Below are 17,793 nucleotides of genomic sequence, written 5' to 3' on the forward strand. Positions count from 1 at the left end.
GAGAAGGAGAAAGAGAAAATCTCAAGCAGACTCTGTACTGAGCCCTGGAAGAGGGGACTCAATCTCAGGACCCTGAGATCATGACCTGTGTCAAAACCAAGATTCTGTTGCTTAACCAACTGAGCCCCACAGATGTCCCTCAAAACAGATTATTAAGAGGAACAATAAAATTTTATTTTACACGTGGAGTAAAACTGGAACTTAAAGTAATTTTTTAAAATACTAACGTTTTATAGGCACATAAATAAGAAGTGGTTCTTACCACTTTGGGGAGAGTCACATATCTGAGAGTCTGGTAACAGTTATAGAACCTTTTCCGTCTAAATTGAACTTAAACATTTTCATATCGTGTTAGTGTATTCATAGATCCATGAAGCTCCCCTTTCAATCTAAATTAAAACAAAGGAGCAAAAACCTTACTGTGTACTTTTTTTTTTTTTTATGTCTCCTGTTACATTCAGGTTTTAAAGTACATTTAAAATTTGCCATATAATAAGCGACTATTGGGAAATGGAATGCTGTATCCTTTGGGTTCCTTGCCTCAACATCTTTATCCATAAATACTGCAGGATGCTTCAGGCATGCAAATGTGAAATTAGATCCAAGTTACTGTACTGGAGAACCTGGATTCTCTGGTCTACATACTCCTTGAATACAGCTGGAAGAGCCATGCAACAAAGATTTAATTTTCTGAATACATGGAGTCTTAAAAATCTTGATATCTCAGATCCCCCAAATTTGTGTGATGTGTTTGCTACCTTTAGGCAGTTGGCCATTACCAGCGGAACATGTGAAGCCCTTCCAAAAATTTTAAATTATAAAGTCAAGCAAACATGTACCAGAATGGCCCCTTCCTAAGAACTGAGGATGCCTGGAGGCTTACTTAAGCAAGGCCCATTCGCCCAATTTAAGGAAGAGAAGCCAGGCTTTCATCTGAGTTGAAAGGGTGCCAGTCGCGATAACATTCCATTCACATTGGTCATTCAACCAATGTTTGTTGAGCGCCTACTGTGTGCAAGTTTACTGAGCACGCATCCCACCGTAGGACACCGACTGGCCTATGAAGTCCCTTCCCACGCAGCCCCTAGCACCCCCTCGGGCCCAGCCCCCAGCACCTCAGAGCTCCTCAGGCCCCACCGCGTGCTCTGCGCAGGCGCAGAAGCGCCCCCTCCCCGCCCAGAAGCCTCCGCGTGCGCACGTGCGGGGCGAGCCCCGCTTTGTTCCTGAAGTTTCCGAGGAAGCAGGTGCGAGCAGCTTTGTTTCGCCGGGAAGACGTAGAGTCTGAGGAGCTGACTGGACAAACCAGGCTGCCGAAGGTGGGTGTGGGGCACGTGGCGGCAGGGCGCCGTAGAAACAGGCGAGGTTCTCGGCGAATTACAGAGGGAAAGGCTATTACAACGAAGCTCGCGGACTTTTTTTTAAAGATTTTTTTTTTTTAAGTATTCTCTACACCCAACGTAGGGCTTGAGCCTAGAGCCCCGCGAGGGTCACAGCCCCCCCACCACACTAAGCCCGCAAGGGCCTCAAAGTTCAGAGATTCTTTACTTGAGCCCAGAGGCGGGCCCCCCGCCGTGGGCGCGGGCGCCCTGGTCCTGAAGGTGAAGTATCCGCTTCCCTCAGATGAGCCACTTCCCACGCTCGCGCCCCGTGTGCTGCCGTGCAGAGCGCCATTGAGGTCGCCCGACGCCTCTGTGGGCATGTGGGGAAGATGCACGGGGTTGGAGGGGACCCTACAGCCTGGACGTGGCTGAGAACCCGGCTTCCGGGAGGCTCAGCTGCCGGAAGGTCGCAGGGAGCAGCGCGAGTCCTGTGAGCCCCGGCGCGGAGCCTGGCGCCTCCAGCGTTCCTTCAGCCCTGGCTCCAGGCCGCGCGCGCCCTCCCTCCCCCGCCGGGGGCGGGCTCGCTGGGGGGGGGCGGGGCCTCGCCGGGGCGCCGCCCACTCGGGCCGCGACTCGGGCCCCACGCACTGCCTCGCGGAGGCGAGGAACGCCGCCCGGGTGCCTGCTGCTCTCGCGCCGCCGAGAGAGGCGCTGAGCCGCCCGGGCCCCCGGACCCCCCGCGCGAGCCCGCACTCAGAAGATGCCCGCCGGTGCCGGCCGCCCGCTGTCTCGCTGCAGCAGCCGGTGGACGTGGGGGCGCTCGGGTAGGCGAGGGCGGCTCGGGAGGCGGGCGTGCAGGTGAGCCCGAGGAGAGCATCCTCCGACGCGCCCGGGGAGGCGGCCGCCGCGTGTCCGTGGCGCCTCGGCCGTTGTAAACAGGGCTGAGTGGAGGTTTTGCGAGACTGCTTCGCCTTGAGTTCTTGACGTCTTGGTTCACCTGTTTGAACGTACTGAAACCTTTCGTGTCCCACAGGGCTGTGGGTGTAGAGAAAGTCTCCTGACCGTCAGGTAGTTTAGTATGAGCCACTACTGAAGCCCGTTCCTAACTCATCTCTTCTGAGGCAGTTTCCATCATTTTTTTTTCCTTCAAAATTTTGTTTATTTATTCATGAGAGAGAGAGAGAGATAGGGCGGCAGAGACACAGGCAGAGGGAGAAGCAGGCTCCATGCAGGGAGCCCAACGAGGAGTTCAGTCCCAGTACTCCAGGATCATACCCCGGGCTGGAGGCAGCGCTAAACCGCTGAGCGCCCCAGGGCTGCCCAGTTTCCATCATTTCCACTCTAGGGTCGGATATACTTGGAATGCTCAGCTTGAGGTGCATCCCCGCCCTGGTGGCGATGTGGGAGACACTGTTTAGTAATGAAGTTACAGAAAGTGAAAAGGTCCAGGGTTATTGGTAACCCCAAGGCTTTAAAAGAACACAGTTCCCCTCCAGTTTTAAAAACTGTGGGCTCCAAGTGCAATGTAAAGCACCCCAACACCATAAGTGCATTGTTTGCCTTTTGGGTGACAGCAGAAATGTGGGACTCTTTGGAAGTATACAGTGGAAGTGACAAGATTATATAATTCGTTTATTTAAGTTTTTGAATTTGCTTTTTGACAATTATGTGTTAACTCTGTGTAGAGAGAAGTGGTACAAGCTTTAAGAAAAGGGTCATTGAATTCACATTTAGAAAATGGTTAATTTTGTTCATTAGAGAATCTAAAGAGGTTTTAGGCTTCATTCAAAATATCGTTCAGTGGAAAGGAGGGTACATTTTAATGTTAGAGGCCAAGGCACCTGGAGGAGTGAAATGATTATTTATAGGTATTTTCAATGTTCTGTCATTGCTCATTTTCTTAAAAGCTTCTAATTTAAACACACACACATCAAAACTGTCTTTATCTTATTGCCCAGATATTTTAAAATCTGAACTTAATCACAAAGATGTCAAAAGTTTGGAGACAATACCTAAATGTCTTGAATAGCCATGCACATATTCTTTTTTAAGATTTTATTGAGGCATTTGGGGCCCTTGACTGGCTCAGTTGGAAGACCATCTAACTCTTGATCTCAGGTCATGAATTTGAGCCCTACTTGGGTGTAGAGATTACTTAAAACAAAAAAATTGTATGAAGAATTCATAGAACTAGGGTAAAATGGAATTAGCTTTAGAGGTTAATAGTTAACCAGTAGGGAAAATAGCATAAGTTTTATTTACATTTTCTGAAATTTTAATTCTAGTGGCTAGTGATAATTTTAACATGTATTTCAGCCATATTTTATAGATTAATACATTAAAAGTGTTTTATTTTACAGTACATACATATGAAATTACCACTGTACACCTGAAACTAGTAAAATGTTATGTCACTTATATTTAAATTTTGTTAATGTTTTATACAACCAGTAAAATGTAATTATGCTACTTTTATTAATAAAATATATCATGATGGTGCTTTGCTCAATTGCAAGTGACTTGAGGATCACTTTTTCTCTCAGTACACCAACTACTATATTTGGGCATTTTTAAATTGTAAAGTTATTTTTTATTATACCAAAGGACAATATACTGTACTTGGATTGCAGAATTTTTTTTTAAGATTTTATTTATTTATTTGAGAGAGAGAAAGGGAGAGAGAGGGAGAAGCAGACTCTCCGCTAAGCAGAGAGCCCTACGCAGGGCTCAGTCCCTGGACGAGACCTGAAGGCAGACAGACGCTCAACGGACTGAGCCATCCAGGCTCCCCCAAATTTTAAATTAGAGAAAACAATCACCCTTTTCATTATGCCTGAAGATTAATTTTAGAAAATTGGCAGCTATGTTTTTTGGTAAATGTGTTACTTTGGTCTGCTTCCTGTGTTCCTGTTTCTTCTGTCATTTATTTCTAAATGCCTTTGCTTTCATGAAGGATTTAGGGGATTAGAAGTGCCTACAAGTTATTTTGTTAGATGTGATGGAATCTGATTAACTGCAAGCCTTAAATGTGTTGCATTATTGGGATTAGTTTTCCTTTAACACTGCCTTTTTAAAAATCATATTTGTTACTTGTTTTGATTCATCAAAAAGGAACTTTTTGTTTAACAAATATTTCCAGAATACCAGTGTTTTGGGTTTTTTAAAAGATTTTATTATTTATTTATTTTTTTAAAAAGATTTTATTTATTTATTCATGGGAGAGAGAGAGAGAGAGAGGCAGAGACACAGGCAGAGAGAGAAGCAGGCTCCATGCAGGGAGCCCGACATGGGACTCGATCCCGGGTCTCCAGGATCACACCCTGAGCAAAGGCAGACGTTCAACCACCCAGGAGTCCCAAGAATACCAGTGTTTTATTCATTAATTTTTGTGTCTGTTTATAAGTGATAATCTAGGCTGATTTTTTTTTCTTTGTCATACTTGCGGTTTTATGAAGTTAATCTAGGTGTAGGGTTAGATTGTCAGAAATAACTTTTCAGTAATAGCTCTATTTTACAAAGTGAAGTAAGGTTTCATAGTAAGCTGAGCAAATTTCAGAAAATTTTAAACTCCTATATAGAATAAATTTGATGATTGCTTTAATGAGCAATTTTGCCTATTAAGATAGTCCCTGAAGTCTGGTAGCAACTCTATATCCTTGGAATGTATAATCCACATAATGCACAGCCTTTGTAATTACTGGTCTTTGAAACTAATGATAGTTGCTCCTGAGAGTCTGTCTTTAATTACAACAGCTGAGTCTTTGGCAGAGCTGCAGCTACTGCTTTCACTAGTGTGGCTGTGGATATATGTGAACAATTAAATCCTTATCAGAATGTAATCTTCATATTGGATTCCTTGGTGGTACTTATTAGACCCTAGATTTATTTTGATTTTTAAGTTTTTCAGACAAGTTTTTTAGCCTACTATAACTCAACTGGAGGATTTGAAGGACAATATTGCAATAGGGAAAACCACTGTTGTATCTAGTTTGTCAGGATACAATTCTGAAACCTGCACACACACCTCAAGGGGGGAGTACTTTCTGCCAATGAAGGTAAAACTTAATTTCTTTTTCCCTTTTATAAGCATAAGTTTGTTAGCACTGGTATGTTTATAGGTGGAACAGCAAAACTGCAAAGTGCATGTGTGAGAGAAAGAGGAAGAAAGAGAAGGGGAATGAGTAAATGGCATTTTTTATATTAAATCAACAGGACCATTGTAATACTCTTGTCTAAAAGTTCTTAACTTGGGATATGTGGACTTTAGTGATTATTTGAAGCCCCTGATTGTTTGCAAAAAATGTGTGGATTGTGTTGATTTTTGCTGAGGAAAACATACAGCTTTATCAGACTCGAGAAGGTGTGAGCCCTTCTCCCCCAAAACAAATTTAGCAGTAATAAGCTTGAGGTTGTTTTATAGGAACACGTTACCAATGTTATAAACCAAGATAGCTAGATACTAGCAAAACTAGGAGTCAGACTTAAGCTTTTGACTACTAATCCTTTGCTACTTTCCACAAAGGTCCACAGTTACTGAACCTTATAGTGACCTTTTTTTTTTTTTTTTTTTTTTGATAGGCCCATGTTCTCTACTGTGTGGCTCATAAGTAAAGCTTTTAGAGAGACATTTCAAGTTATGTAAGAGTTTTAATGACAGGGTCTTAACAGAAACTATGAGCAAAAAATGAATTATTATATGTAAAGGAAGATATGAGCAAATACTTTCTGATATAAGTAGATGAAAGCTTTGCCATAATTTTGTGCCATTAATATAAAAGAACAAATCCAAAAAGGACAAAGCTTTTCTAAAATCAACAAATTCTCTGTTAGAATTACATATTATAATAGTGGTCAGGGAAGTCCATAAGCCCTTTGACCTTGGGCTTATACTTTTTTTAAGTTTCTATCCAAATTCAAATTCCAATTAGCTGACACAGTGCAACACCAGATTCAGGTGAACAACATAGTGATTCAATACCTTCACACAATACCGGGTGCCCATCATAGCAATCCCTATCACCCACTCCCTCCCACCATCAGTTTCTTCTCCACAGCCAAGAATCTGCCTCTTGATCTGCCACTTTCTTCCATTGAACCCCTTGTTCTATCTCCTAATTTCCGCATGTGAGCGAAACCACACAGCATCGTCCTTCTCCAGATGATCCACCCTACCCAGCACACTTTCTAGGTTTATATATCCTTCATTTTCTGTAGCGTATATTGTATACAATGACCTATTTAGACAAAGAATACGAAGCAACTTCAGGAAATAGCAGAAGGACAAATTTTAAAGAAAAGTTCTGGAGCACCTGGGTGGCTCAGTGGTTGAGCATCTGCCTTTGGCTCAGGCTGTGATCCTAGGGTTCTGGGATCGGGTCCCACATCAGGGTCTCCACAGAGAGCCTGCTTCTGTCTTTGCCTCTCTCTCTGTGGCTCTCACAAATAAATAAAGAAAATCTTAAAAAAAAAAAAAAAAGTTCCACAAATCCATCTTTCTCTTTCAAAAACCCAATGGTTTTGTATTTGCAGGTGTCTTTCAAGCCCATTTCAATCTAGCATTGTAGTTTTTCAAGTTTATTATGTGCCTGCCGATCTGAGGTATTTAGCCCATACAAATACATACACTTCATATGTTTTGCTCTCTTAAAGCTCAAAAAGAATAGGGCTTCACATGTCAATAAAATGGCTGTTGGGAAAAATGGATATTAGATGATTAACATTAAACTATAAGAATTTAAAAATTACATCTCTTTATGTAATTAAACATGTGCTAATAATAATAGCCAACACTCAATAGCACTTTGTTCTATAAGTTAGCATTGAATGTACTGCACATAATTAATCATACAGCAAAAGAATATTGAACTGAATTAACAACTTGAGTATTTGTTAATTTTTTATTTTTAATATATAAAGAACTGAAGCACAGAGAGATTAGGTAACTGGTCCAAAGTTGCACAGTTATTAATAAGGGGCAGAGCAGGATTTGGAACTAGGTGATCTGGCTTTACCAAACTGCCACCAAAAATATATTTCTCTGATTTATGGCACAAATGAGTCAAGTAATTTTCTTTTAAAAACAATTTATCTGAACTACTTATGTTAAATTTTTTTTTTCATAAAGATTTTATTTGAGAGAGAAAGGACAAAGCAGAGGGAGGGGCATAGGGAGAGGAAGAAGCAGACTCCCCGCTGAGCAGGGAGTCCAACTCAGGTCTCCATCCCAGGACCCTGAGATCATGACCTGAGCAAAAGGCAGGCACTTAACTGACTGAGCCACCCAGGCACCCCCTTACGCTCAATTTTTTTAACAAAAGTTATTTGCGGGATGCTTGGGTGGCTCAGTGGTTAAGCGTCTGCCTTCAGTCCAGGGCGTGATCCTGGGGTCTGGGAATTGAGTCCCGCATTGGGCTCACTGTATGGACCCTGCTTCTCTCTCTGCCTGTGTTTGCCTCTTTCTCTCTGTGTCTCTCATGAATAAATAAAATTAAAACAAAAAAAGAAAGATTATTCGGTGCAAATTTTCTAAGCCTGAAAAAAAGCTAATGGCAAATTGTTCCATTTTGTTCACCTTGTATTTATGGACTATCTAAAAGCAGGACTTACATTTTTAGTCTAATGGAAGACTAGCATAAGAAATGCCAAGAAAAACTATCTAAGTTCATTTCTCTGCCTAGGATGCTATAACCCATGTTCTAGTTAGTTTGGTTGTGGAGACTCGATAATACTCAAGTTTTGCCTACACTTTTCTTTGAAGTCTACAGTCTGTCTACTTGGTATAACCCCCACCAGGTTTATTTCAGTATCCTTAAGAAAGGGAGAGAGAGAAAAAGAGAGAGGAAAGGGGGTGGCGGTGGAGGGAGAGAGAGATTCTTAAGCAGGTTCCATATCCAGTGAGGAGCCCAAGGCAGAGCTTGATGTAGGCCTTAATCTTAGGACCCTGAGATGATGACCTGAACAGAATTCAAGAGTTGGATGCTTAACCCACTGAACCACCCAGGTGCCCCTTAGACCTTGCATTATTAAAATGCTTCTACAGAACTTTTGAGAAACCTGCTTGTTGCTACAGTCAGGTAGAATCTTAAAATGAATATAATGTTAGGAATAGACAAATTATATTAAAGTCCATTCTTGATAGGAGTATTAGTAAGGATGCATATTATTATTGCTAGTTGTTATCTTGTCATGTTTAACTTAAATATAGAAAAAGATTTTTATTATTTTTAAAGATTTTATTTATTTATTGACAAGAGACATAGAGAGAGAGAGAGAGGCAGAGACACAGGCAGAGGGAGAAGCAGGCTCCATGCGGGGAGCCCAACATGGGACTCGATCCTAGGTCTCCAGGATCACACCCTGGGCTGAAGGTGGCGCCAAACTGCTGAGTCACCCAGGCTGCCCGAAAAAGATTAATTTTTAAATGAACATCCTGACTTTTATTAAAAGGATATAATTAGATAAATTAATTAAGGAATTATAATTGCATATTACTATTTTCTGGGTATGACTCCATTATAGATATACATGATCCAATATTAAATAGTTATCTTTGTTTTTTTAAGATTTTATTTATTTATTCATGAGAGAGAGAGGGAGAGAGGCAGAGACACAGGCAGAGGGAGAAGCAGGTTCCATGCAGGGAGCCCGATGTGGGACTCGATCCAGGGTCTCCAGGATCACGCCCCAGGCTGCAGGTGGCGCTAAACCGCTGTGCCACTGGGGCTGCCCTAAATAGTTATCTTAAAAAAAAAAATTTCTTTTACCTCTGGCCTCAGCCATGCATTTCTTTTAGGTTCAGCAGGTTGGAATTTGTAACTAATGATTGGTGGCTACATTTTCCATACAATATGTGTAGAAAGGAAGCTGCTATTGAATTTTTTGAAGCAACATAGATAACTTAATATTTTAAAATGAAAAGAACACCTTGAATAGCAAGAATGATTCAGTGCACCATTCATTGACATTAAAGGGGCAATCTGAGGAATACTGTTGGTTTTTAATTAGAAAACCATCCAGGGCAAAAGGAAAAATTGATTTAGTGTTGGTCAGACCTAGTTAGAAATTTATCAAATAGTGCTTCATATATTACCTGTATACATTAATAAGAATGAATTTTGTGGGTTTTTAAATAAGACCAATTTTAGAGATGACTTTGTTGTTGGAGAAAACTGATATATTTTCTACAAAGATTAAATAAGAAGCTCTTTATTATTCTTTCTCTTCCAAGAGTTTCATGTGTTTAATTCCCTTGAAAATTATGTGTCATTATCTTTAATCATCTGATTAGTTCTTTGTATTTCCCTAACGTCTTTTTAAAAATCTCATAATGGCAATAGATTAGCTACTAATCTTATTCCTGTGCCTTTACAACAATTCCCTAACTCCTTTTGTATGTGATTTTCTTCTGCTACACAGAGAATGCACTCAGTTTGGAGTTCAATTGATTGATCTATTCATCTTTCACAGCCTGGTAGCACCATATTTTACACCCTTCTGTCAATACATCTGATTTTCAGGCAATCATTTCTCTGTTTATATCTGCATAGGGAGGAAAGAAGTGGCTTTAGGCTGGCAAGGTGGTAACTTTCTTGCTATTTCATCTGCTTTTCACTAGTTTTCAATATATTAATTTAGAGGAAGGCATTCTTTGTATTTAATAATTGGGCTCACTAAGTAGTAACAATCTCTCATTATGTTCGCCTATTATAAATTATAAAACAGATTGATACATGGGAGAGGGATAGGTAATCCCAGATTTTTTTCCATGTTGTGCAATAGCAAATTATCCTTTGCTAGTTTACTTCTTGGTGGAGTAGTTCTGTTTTGCTTAAGCCAGTCAGAACTTGGGCATTTGAGAAGGTTGAAGGAAGAACTAGGAGTAGAGGATTGAGTTAATAAAGAGTTGAGCTGTTTTCTCACCTTTTCTGTGGCTGGGATGACCCTGGCCCCTTTGTGGAACCTGATCTATTTTTACCAACGCTCCTAGACTCCAAAGGGAAAGAAGCCAGGGGAGTCCTAACCCTTGGGGGCCCCTTAACTTTAATTATTCCCCTGATGATAAGCAGCTGGACTAGAAGTACTCTTTCCCATAGCCTAGACTCTTGGGATAGTCTTTAAAGCATATAAATTACTTTTAACTTTACTCTCATTTGACCATGTATAATTAAATAGATACGGGATCCTCCTTGGGCCTGAAGGGACAGACTTCCCCAAATTTTTAGAGAAATTCATTTATATAGTATAGGACAATTAAAACAAAATTTAGACGTTCTGAATCACAACAAAATCATGGAAATGTTGGAGTACTAGCTTTTGCTTCTAGTTTAGGAAACCTTTCATATTGGAAGTTGGTTGAGGCATCATAGACACCTGAAGATAGGTTGTGATAAAATAGTTAAATCACATAGTTTAAAAGATAATCCATCCCCCCTTCCCTATTCTCTCTGCCATCATGACAAGAGACTCTCAGCAGTAAATATACATGAAAAGGTCTTGAGAAATGAACTAGTAATTCTTAGGCCTTTCTTTCCTGGAGTGCCCAAATTTTATGATGCCTGATCATCTAGATTGGTGGTTATCAAAGTGTGGTCCCTGGCCATCAGCATTACCTGGGAATTTATTAGAAAAAAAAAAAAATCTTGGGCCTCAGCTCAGACAGACTGAATTAGAAATTCTGGAGGTGGTACCCACTAATCTATGTTTAATGAGCCCTCCAGGTGATTCTGATAGATGTTAACATTTGAGACCCACTAGCCTTAGATATCATGGATGGACCTTTTTTTTTTTTTTTTTTTTTTTTTTTGCTTTGCTAGTCCATTGCTTCAGTGTAAATACAATTATTACTTATCACTTATTTGGTATTGCCAGGAATAGGCAATTATGTTATTAATTATATTGTGTTAATTATTTTGAATGGTATCCAAATTAAAATTGTTGGTAGTTTCCGGAGTTCTCTTTCTTGTCTTTCCTCCTTGCTGAGTACCCTGGAACAAGGTAGCTGTTTGGTGATTACTTTGTTAGATGAATGGTTTGCCTGCTTCCCTTCCCACCCTACAAGAGGCATTCTTTTTTTTCATTTCTTTTAGATTCTTCCTTTGCAGGAGCAACGTTGAAAATGAGTTTTCCAGTTAAGAACATTTCTTTCCCCTAATAGTGACACTAGTTGAAAAGATTGCTAATACTAAAAATGAAAAACAAAGGAAAAAAGAAACAGTTCTTATGTAGCTGATAGGATGCTTTCCTCAGAATTATCTACCAGTAGATCTCAAACCTAGCTTACATCAGAATCACCTGGAGAACCTGTCAGATCACAGTTTGCTGGGCCTAATTCCTAGAGTTTTGGATTCAGTAAATCTAGGATTGGGCCGGAAGATTTGCATAGCCAGTAAGTTCCCAGGTGATAATGGATGCTGCTGGTCTAGGGACCACAGTTTGAGAACCACTGCCCTTGATTCACTGAGACCAAAAATAATAGGTAATTTCCTGAATATGAATGTTCCTGGTGCTTGTGTAGCCAGTGATCTATAATTGGAAAGTATAATATAATTGGATAACAATCTTACTGAATACTACTTTTTAGAGGTTTCTGTGAAAATCTTCTTAACACAAGACTTTTTCAAGCTTCTTTAAAAAGCAATTCAAGGGACGCCTGGGTGGCTCAGCAGTTTAGCGCCTGCCTTTGGCCAGGGCATGATCCTGGAGTCCCTGGATCGAGTCCCACATCGGGCTCCTTGCATGGAGCCTGCTTCTCCCTCTGCCTATGTCTCTGCCTCTCTCTGTGTGTTTCTCATGAATAAATAAATAAAATATTCAAAAAAAAACAAAACCAATTCAAGGGATGCCTGGGTTGCTCAGTGGTTAGCGTCTGCCTTCAGCTTAGGGCATGATCCCAGGGCCCTGGGATGGAGTCCCGCATCCAGTTCCCCACAGGGAGCCTGCTTCTCCCTCTGCCTATGTCTCTGCCTCTCTCTCTGTGTCTCTCATGAATGGATAAATAAAATCTTTAAAAAAATTTTTTAAATGATTCAAAACTCAGCGACCTAAATAATTGAATTTGAAAGGGATAGATTCTTCCTAAAGCGTGCCACACAGATCATTTCTCTGCTTCTCTTTCACCTCAAGTTTTTTGAGTTTAGCTAAGCTACTCCACAGTATTGCTGCCTCAGCAATCATTTTGTTTGGCCAGGCAGCCTTTGGTGACCTTAAACTGACACTAGCCCCCTCATGCAAATGCGCACCCTAGATACTAGCCCTCAGACTCAAAAGCAAATGAAACTTTATGAAATGACTTCCCCAACAGCCCTTCTGATCAGCAGTCTCCTGCCTCCCATTGCCTTTCCCTTAAGCGCTTTTAATAAGACCCCTGTGTAGCTTAGCAAAACCCTGCTCTTTTGGTTTATATTGACCAATGCAGCGTAGCCTAGGAACCCCAACATGCTTCACCCACAGACCCTAATAAAGGTGTGTGCCCAGGTCCTGCCTCTCTGTTTGCACTCTGCCTTGATCTCCCCATGCGGCATGTCAGGGACTTCTTCCAGGACCTCTAAAAAATTCCTCTTGTGGTCTGTTGTTGAACCTTAGCTCATCATTCTGGCATCCTGTGCTCCACTTCATAAATGTTAATTTGACAAATTCATAACAAGCTTACCTAATTTTCCAATATTATTGGAAAAATACAAGTGCCTAAAGAACGGGAAAGTTGACATTTCTTGTGGATTTTTTCCTCACAACTAAAGTTTTGTAGGCTTGACTCCTTGTCACTTGAGTTCTTACATTGTTAGCATCTCCTAAAACAGTTTAAAATGAGGTGAAAATGAGGTTCCCCCCAACTCTTTTATAAGCCTTTTTTCTTGCTAAATGAGTGGTTCTGAAGAAGGAAATTTGAAATCTACCTGTGAATATAGAATTCTCATATTTAATAGAAACTTTAGTTGAATATTTTCAACCATACCAATATAAACACATATATCCCTCTGCAGATTTAATTCAGAGGTTACTGTACTGGATACGTTCTAGTAGAGAAAAGTCTTAGAAGACAGTTTGTTGTTTTTTTTCGCCCTTAATAAAATATCTCTCATCAACTTACGGAAAGGCTTACCAAATCAGTACCTTCTTTGTTAAATCTGTAGTTGGTGTTGCTCTGTAATTTCAGTGTCCCCATAGCCAATATTTCTCCCTATTTTCAGGGGTTTGCTTGTTTGCTATTTTAGAAAGTCTGGAACAGTTCTGTGCAGGTATTCTTATGTTACTATCCTTTCCTGAACAACTTTTGTTAACAAATTAGGAGTATTGGTAACTTCTACATCTTCATGCATACTTGTTTTGTATACACTCCAGTTGTGGTAATTTATATTTGCTTCAGATTATTATTAATGTACTGACTTAAAAAAAAGTATCCTTTAACTTACTACAATTATAGTAGACATGGAAATCAATTTCCAAATGTTTATATATCCATATAATTTTATTAAATATTTCATACCTTTATTGATATTCTTATGTGAATGCCAGCTCTCATCATGGAAATTTATGAATGACAGACCATCGCTATTAAATTCTCAGAATTTTTAGTTTCCAAATTATTTGGTATTTTATTTTTATATGTCAGTCTCTTGTCTTTATTACCTTGGTTATATTTACTCCTTACAGTTTCTTTATATCCTCTACTTTTATTTCTCTGGATCTCTTTGGCAGTGACACTTCATTAAAATACTTAACTTAAACATAGGCAAAATAATCTGTAAAGGGTAACATATTCTTTTGTTTTTATACAGTTTTAAAATGAGTAGTAGTGATCTTTTCAAAAGTAAATCTACAGTGTCTATTTTAAATACCTTTTTCAGGGCACTTGGGTGGCTCTGTTGGTTAAGTGTCTGCCTTTTGTCAGGTCATGACCTTGGGGTCCTGGGATTGAGCCCGAGTTGGACTGCTGCTCAGTGGAAGTCTGCTTCTCCTTCTCCCTTTGCCTCTTCCTCTTCCCCACTTGTGCTCGCTCTTTCTCTCTCTCAAATAAGTAAAATCTTTAAAAAAATAATATCTTTTTTTATTTTTTTGAATGCTTAACTTGGAGAAAAGAAGAACTCTAGAATTTGGAGTCCAAAGTTTTGCTGGATGTTTCACTAATAAAAAGATACTTTTAAAAAAATTCTTTTTAAGGTTTTATTTATTTGACAGAGAGAGCACAAGCAAGGGGAGTAGTAGCAGGCAGAGGGAGAGGGAGACTCCCTGCTGAGTAGGGAGCCCAATGTGGGTCTCAATCCCAGGACCCTGAGATTATGACTTGAGCTGAAGGCAAATGCTTAACCAACTGAGCCACTTGGTAACCCCAAAAATAGTTTTCTTAAAGAATGTGTAGCATTAAATTTTTTAAAAAGATTTTATTTGAGAGAGCTAGCATGAGTAGGGTGGGGCAGAGGGAGTGGAAGAAGCAGATTCCCCACTGATCAGTAAGATTTTATTTTTCCCATTTTTAATCAAAAGTAGCATTGTCAAATTTGGTCACCCACATATTAAGTCTGTCTCGGGGCTCCATCCAGAACCCAGAGATCATGACCTAAGCCAAGGGCATGTGCTTAAACCAGCGGAGCCACCCAGGCACCCCAAGATGTGCAGCATTTTAATGTATGGAATAGTATCATATAGCCACCTGGGTGGCTCAGTGGTAAGCATGTGACTTCGGCTCAGCTTGTGATCCTGGGGTCTTGGAATTGAGTCCTGCATCAGGCTTCCCACAGGAAAGCAGGTTTGGGAAGCCTGCTTCTTCTGCCTATGACTCTGCCTCTCATGAATAAATAAAAATTTTTTTTAAAAAAGGACATAGTATCATATAGATATTACATAACCAGTAGTATTATCCTGAAATCAAGCCAAAAGTCTGTTATCCTGAAATCAACACATAAATGTGAAGCTAATTATAACAGATCATTAAGATTCAGCTAATTATATAATTGTTTGTGTTTTCATGTTGCATACAGTTACAGCTTAAATGTCTCCAAAAGAAACTTAAGAAATGGTTGGATAGTTTAGTGGTTTAGAACCCAGACATCAAGCCTAGGGGGAGTTGAAAACCAACTAGGCAATTGGATAACCTTAGCAAGTTTCTTAAACTTTGGGAATCTCTCTGTTCTCATCTGAAAAAATGGAAATACTGCTACCAATCAGTGCAGATTAAATGAGATACTGTATATAAAGTACCTAGATGGTGCATAGCATGTACCACAACTGTTATAATGACTTAATTAAAATTTTGGTATAAAACTGTCAGTGTTAGTGTTCAGTGTCTTTTGCTATATGTAAAAATCCAAGAACAAGCTTGTCTGCTGTGTCACAATGTCATTTTGTGTACTGGATGACAATGTAAAAGTGGTGACCTGACTCTGAATAGCAGATGAGAATGTACTGAAGAGAGGAGAAAGACAATCAGAAAGAGGAATGAGAGAGGAGAAAAGAATGCAAGGATGTTATAGAGAAGGCACTGAGACATGTGGAAAACAGACCCCTTCCTCCTCACAAATGAAAGAGGACTAAAAAGAAAGCGGAAATCAGGAGGAAAAAAATGGAATGGACAATAAAGTGCTTGTTCTGGAGGGAGCTTCTGACCATAATTCTCTTCAAGTCTTCCTTTTTCTTTTTTGTAGGTATTCCTTTGTCATTTTTCATGTATGGACTGAATCCTGATCATAACTGTATGATGGTAGATTCCATTGAGGAGTGGTAAGTATTTCAAATAATGGTTTTGCTATTGCTGTTACTTATAATGCTGTATTGATTTTTTTTCAACTCACTGTCAGTAATCTGCTTTACAGTTGACTTGTAAATAATTTGGCAATAAAAAAGATACATGAGGGGGATGCCTATGTCTCAGTTAAGCATCTGCCTTTGGCTCAGGTCCTGATCCTGGAGCCCTGGGATCAAGCCCCGCATTGGGCACTCTGCTTGGCAGGGGGCTGCCTCTCTCTCTGCCTGCCACTCCCCTTGCTTGTGGTCTCTCTCTCTCTCTCTCTCCTCCCTCTCTCTGTCAAACAAATAAAATCTCTAAAAAAAAAGATACATGAGGAATATGTGTAGTCTTTCACATTTTGGAGGAATGCTTTTAAAGTGTCCTTTACAGTAAATATTTATTGGGTATTTATTTTATGAGGATTTGTGATTGGAGCTTAAGATTGAAAAATGGGTAAATTATAGTCCAGGGGAGAACATTGGCCCAAACAAAATTGACCTTAACTTACCATAAGTATTCAATTTTTTATTAACTAAATTGGAAAGTCAGACCAATATGCAGATATTGCTTAGAGCATTTATGTTATTCGAGATTTGGAACTGCCTTTGAACCACTACTTAAAAAGAATACGAAACTTAGTTATTTTGTAGCCATATTTCTTTCCTTGCTTCATTTTTAATCAAAAGTAGCATTGTCAAATTTGGTCACCCACATATTAATCAGATGGGTTTTAAATGATATTTGGTTGATTCTAAAAACAAAACATATCAGAGGATGGAAATTGGACCAACTGTTGACATTTAAAAAATAAAAGTGCCATAGTCAGAGACAGAAGTACTCTAAGGAAATAAGTTGTCTAAGTAGTTTAAAAGTTAGGAGAGTTATCAAGGCTCTAACTTATGAAGCTGTTAGATTTTTATGACATGGACTTACATATGCTGTACAGTTTCTTGCATATGCCTATATGTGGAACCACAGAGAAAATGAAAACAAAGCCTGAAAGTGGTAGAAAGAGATATAGGTAAAGGAGGAAGCAAAACATTTTATAGTTTACAATACAGATTTAAGTGTTACTGAAACAGATGAGAAAAGTAAAGATTAAGAGTAGACATTTAGTGAGCAGCAGAATCAGGACAAGAAACCCATGTCTGCAGACTTCTTGAACAGAGCCCTTTCTTTACTGTATCATAAATACTTCAAAAACATTCTTTTTCAAGCTAATTTTGTAAAGACAATTTGAAAAGAAAATGAGAAGTTGGATTGTTAAGTCACAGTGAACGCTATATAGCCAGGTTAGCCTCAGCTACTTGTAACTGGGCCTGAGGATTCAAGATATTTTTCTGGCAATGTGATCAGTTCCAGACTTTTTGCATTTGGGGAAAAAATTGCTTGTTCAATCTTAGCAACATCTTCAAAACAAATCTGAGAGCTCTTAATTTTTATTTGATAATTCGTAGATTTTTATTTAACATTTCATAATGTATTTATTACATTCAGCCTTAGGTAGTAAGATTTTATTTTTCCCTAGTAGTTCAAATTAATATAGTTTTTTTTAAATATAGTTTTTTAAAATAAATTTCTAGGAAGTTAGATAAATAGTACATTCTAATATATGAATTTTCTTTTCATATAGCACACCTTTCTAGAGAAGTGGTTGACATGGGCACTGATTTTCAGAAGCACACAGATTCTACTTGTCTAAATCTTTTAAACCTAAGAAACCTATTGACAGAGTAGAACTGTTCTCTTGGGAGT

General features: G+C 39.4%; 1 protein-coding gene across 1 annotated transcript in view; it reads left to right on the forward strand.

Moving 5' to 3' along the window:
* Positions 1 to 1,949: 1,949 nt before the first annotated feature.
* The window catches only part of TEX15 (testis expressed 15, meiosis and synapsis associated), an 86,911-nt gene continuing 71,067 nt past the window's right edge, over positions 1,950 to 17,793 (forward strand). The window contains exons 1-2 of the mRNA XM_025993560.2: positions 1,950 to 2,177; positions 15,956 to 16,031. The gene's annotated coding sequence lies outside the window, so the exon portion shown is untranslated. The remainder of the gene's footprint in view (positions 2,178 to 15,955; positions 16,032 to 17,793) is intronic.

Source organism: Vulpes vulpes, chromosome 7 (genome assembly GCF_048418805.1).
Source record: "Vulpes vulpes isolate BD-2025 chromosome 7, VulVul3, whole genome shotgun sequence".
Lineage (NCBI taxonomy): Eukaryota > Metazoa > Chordata > Mammalia > Carnivora > Canidae > Vulpes > Vulpes vulpes.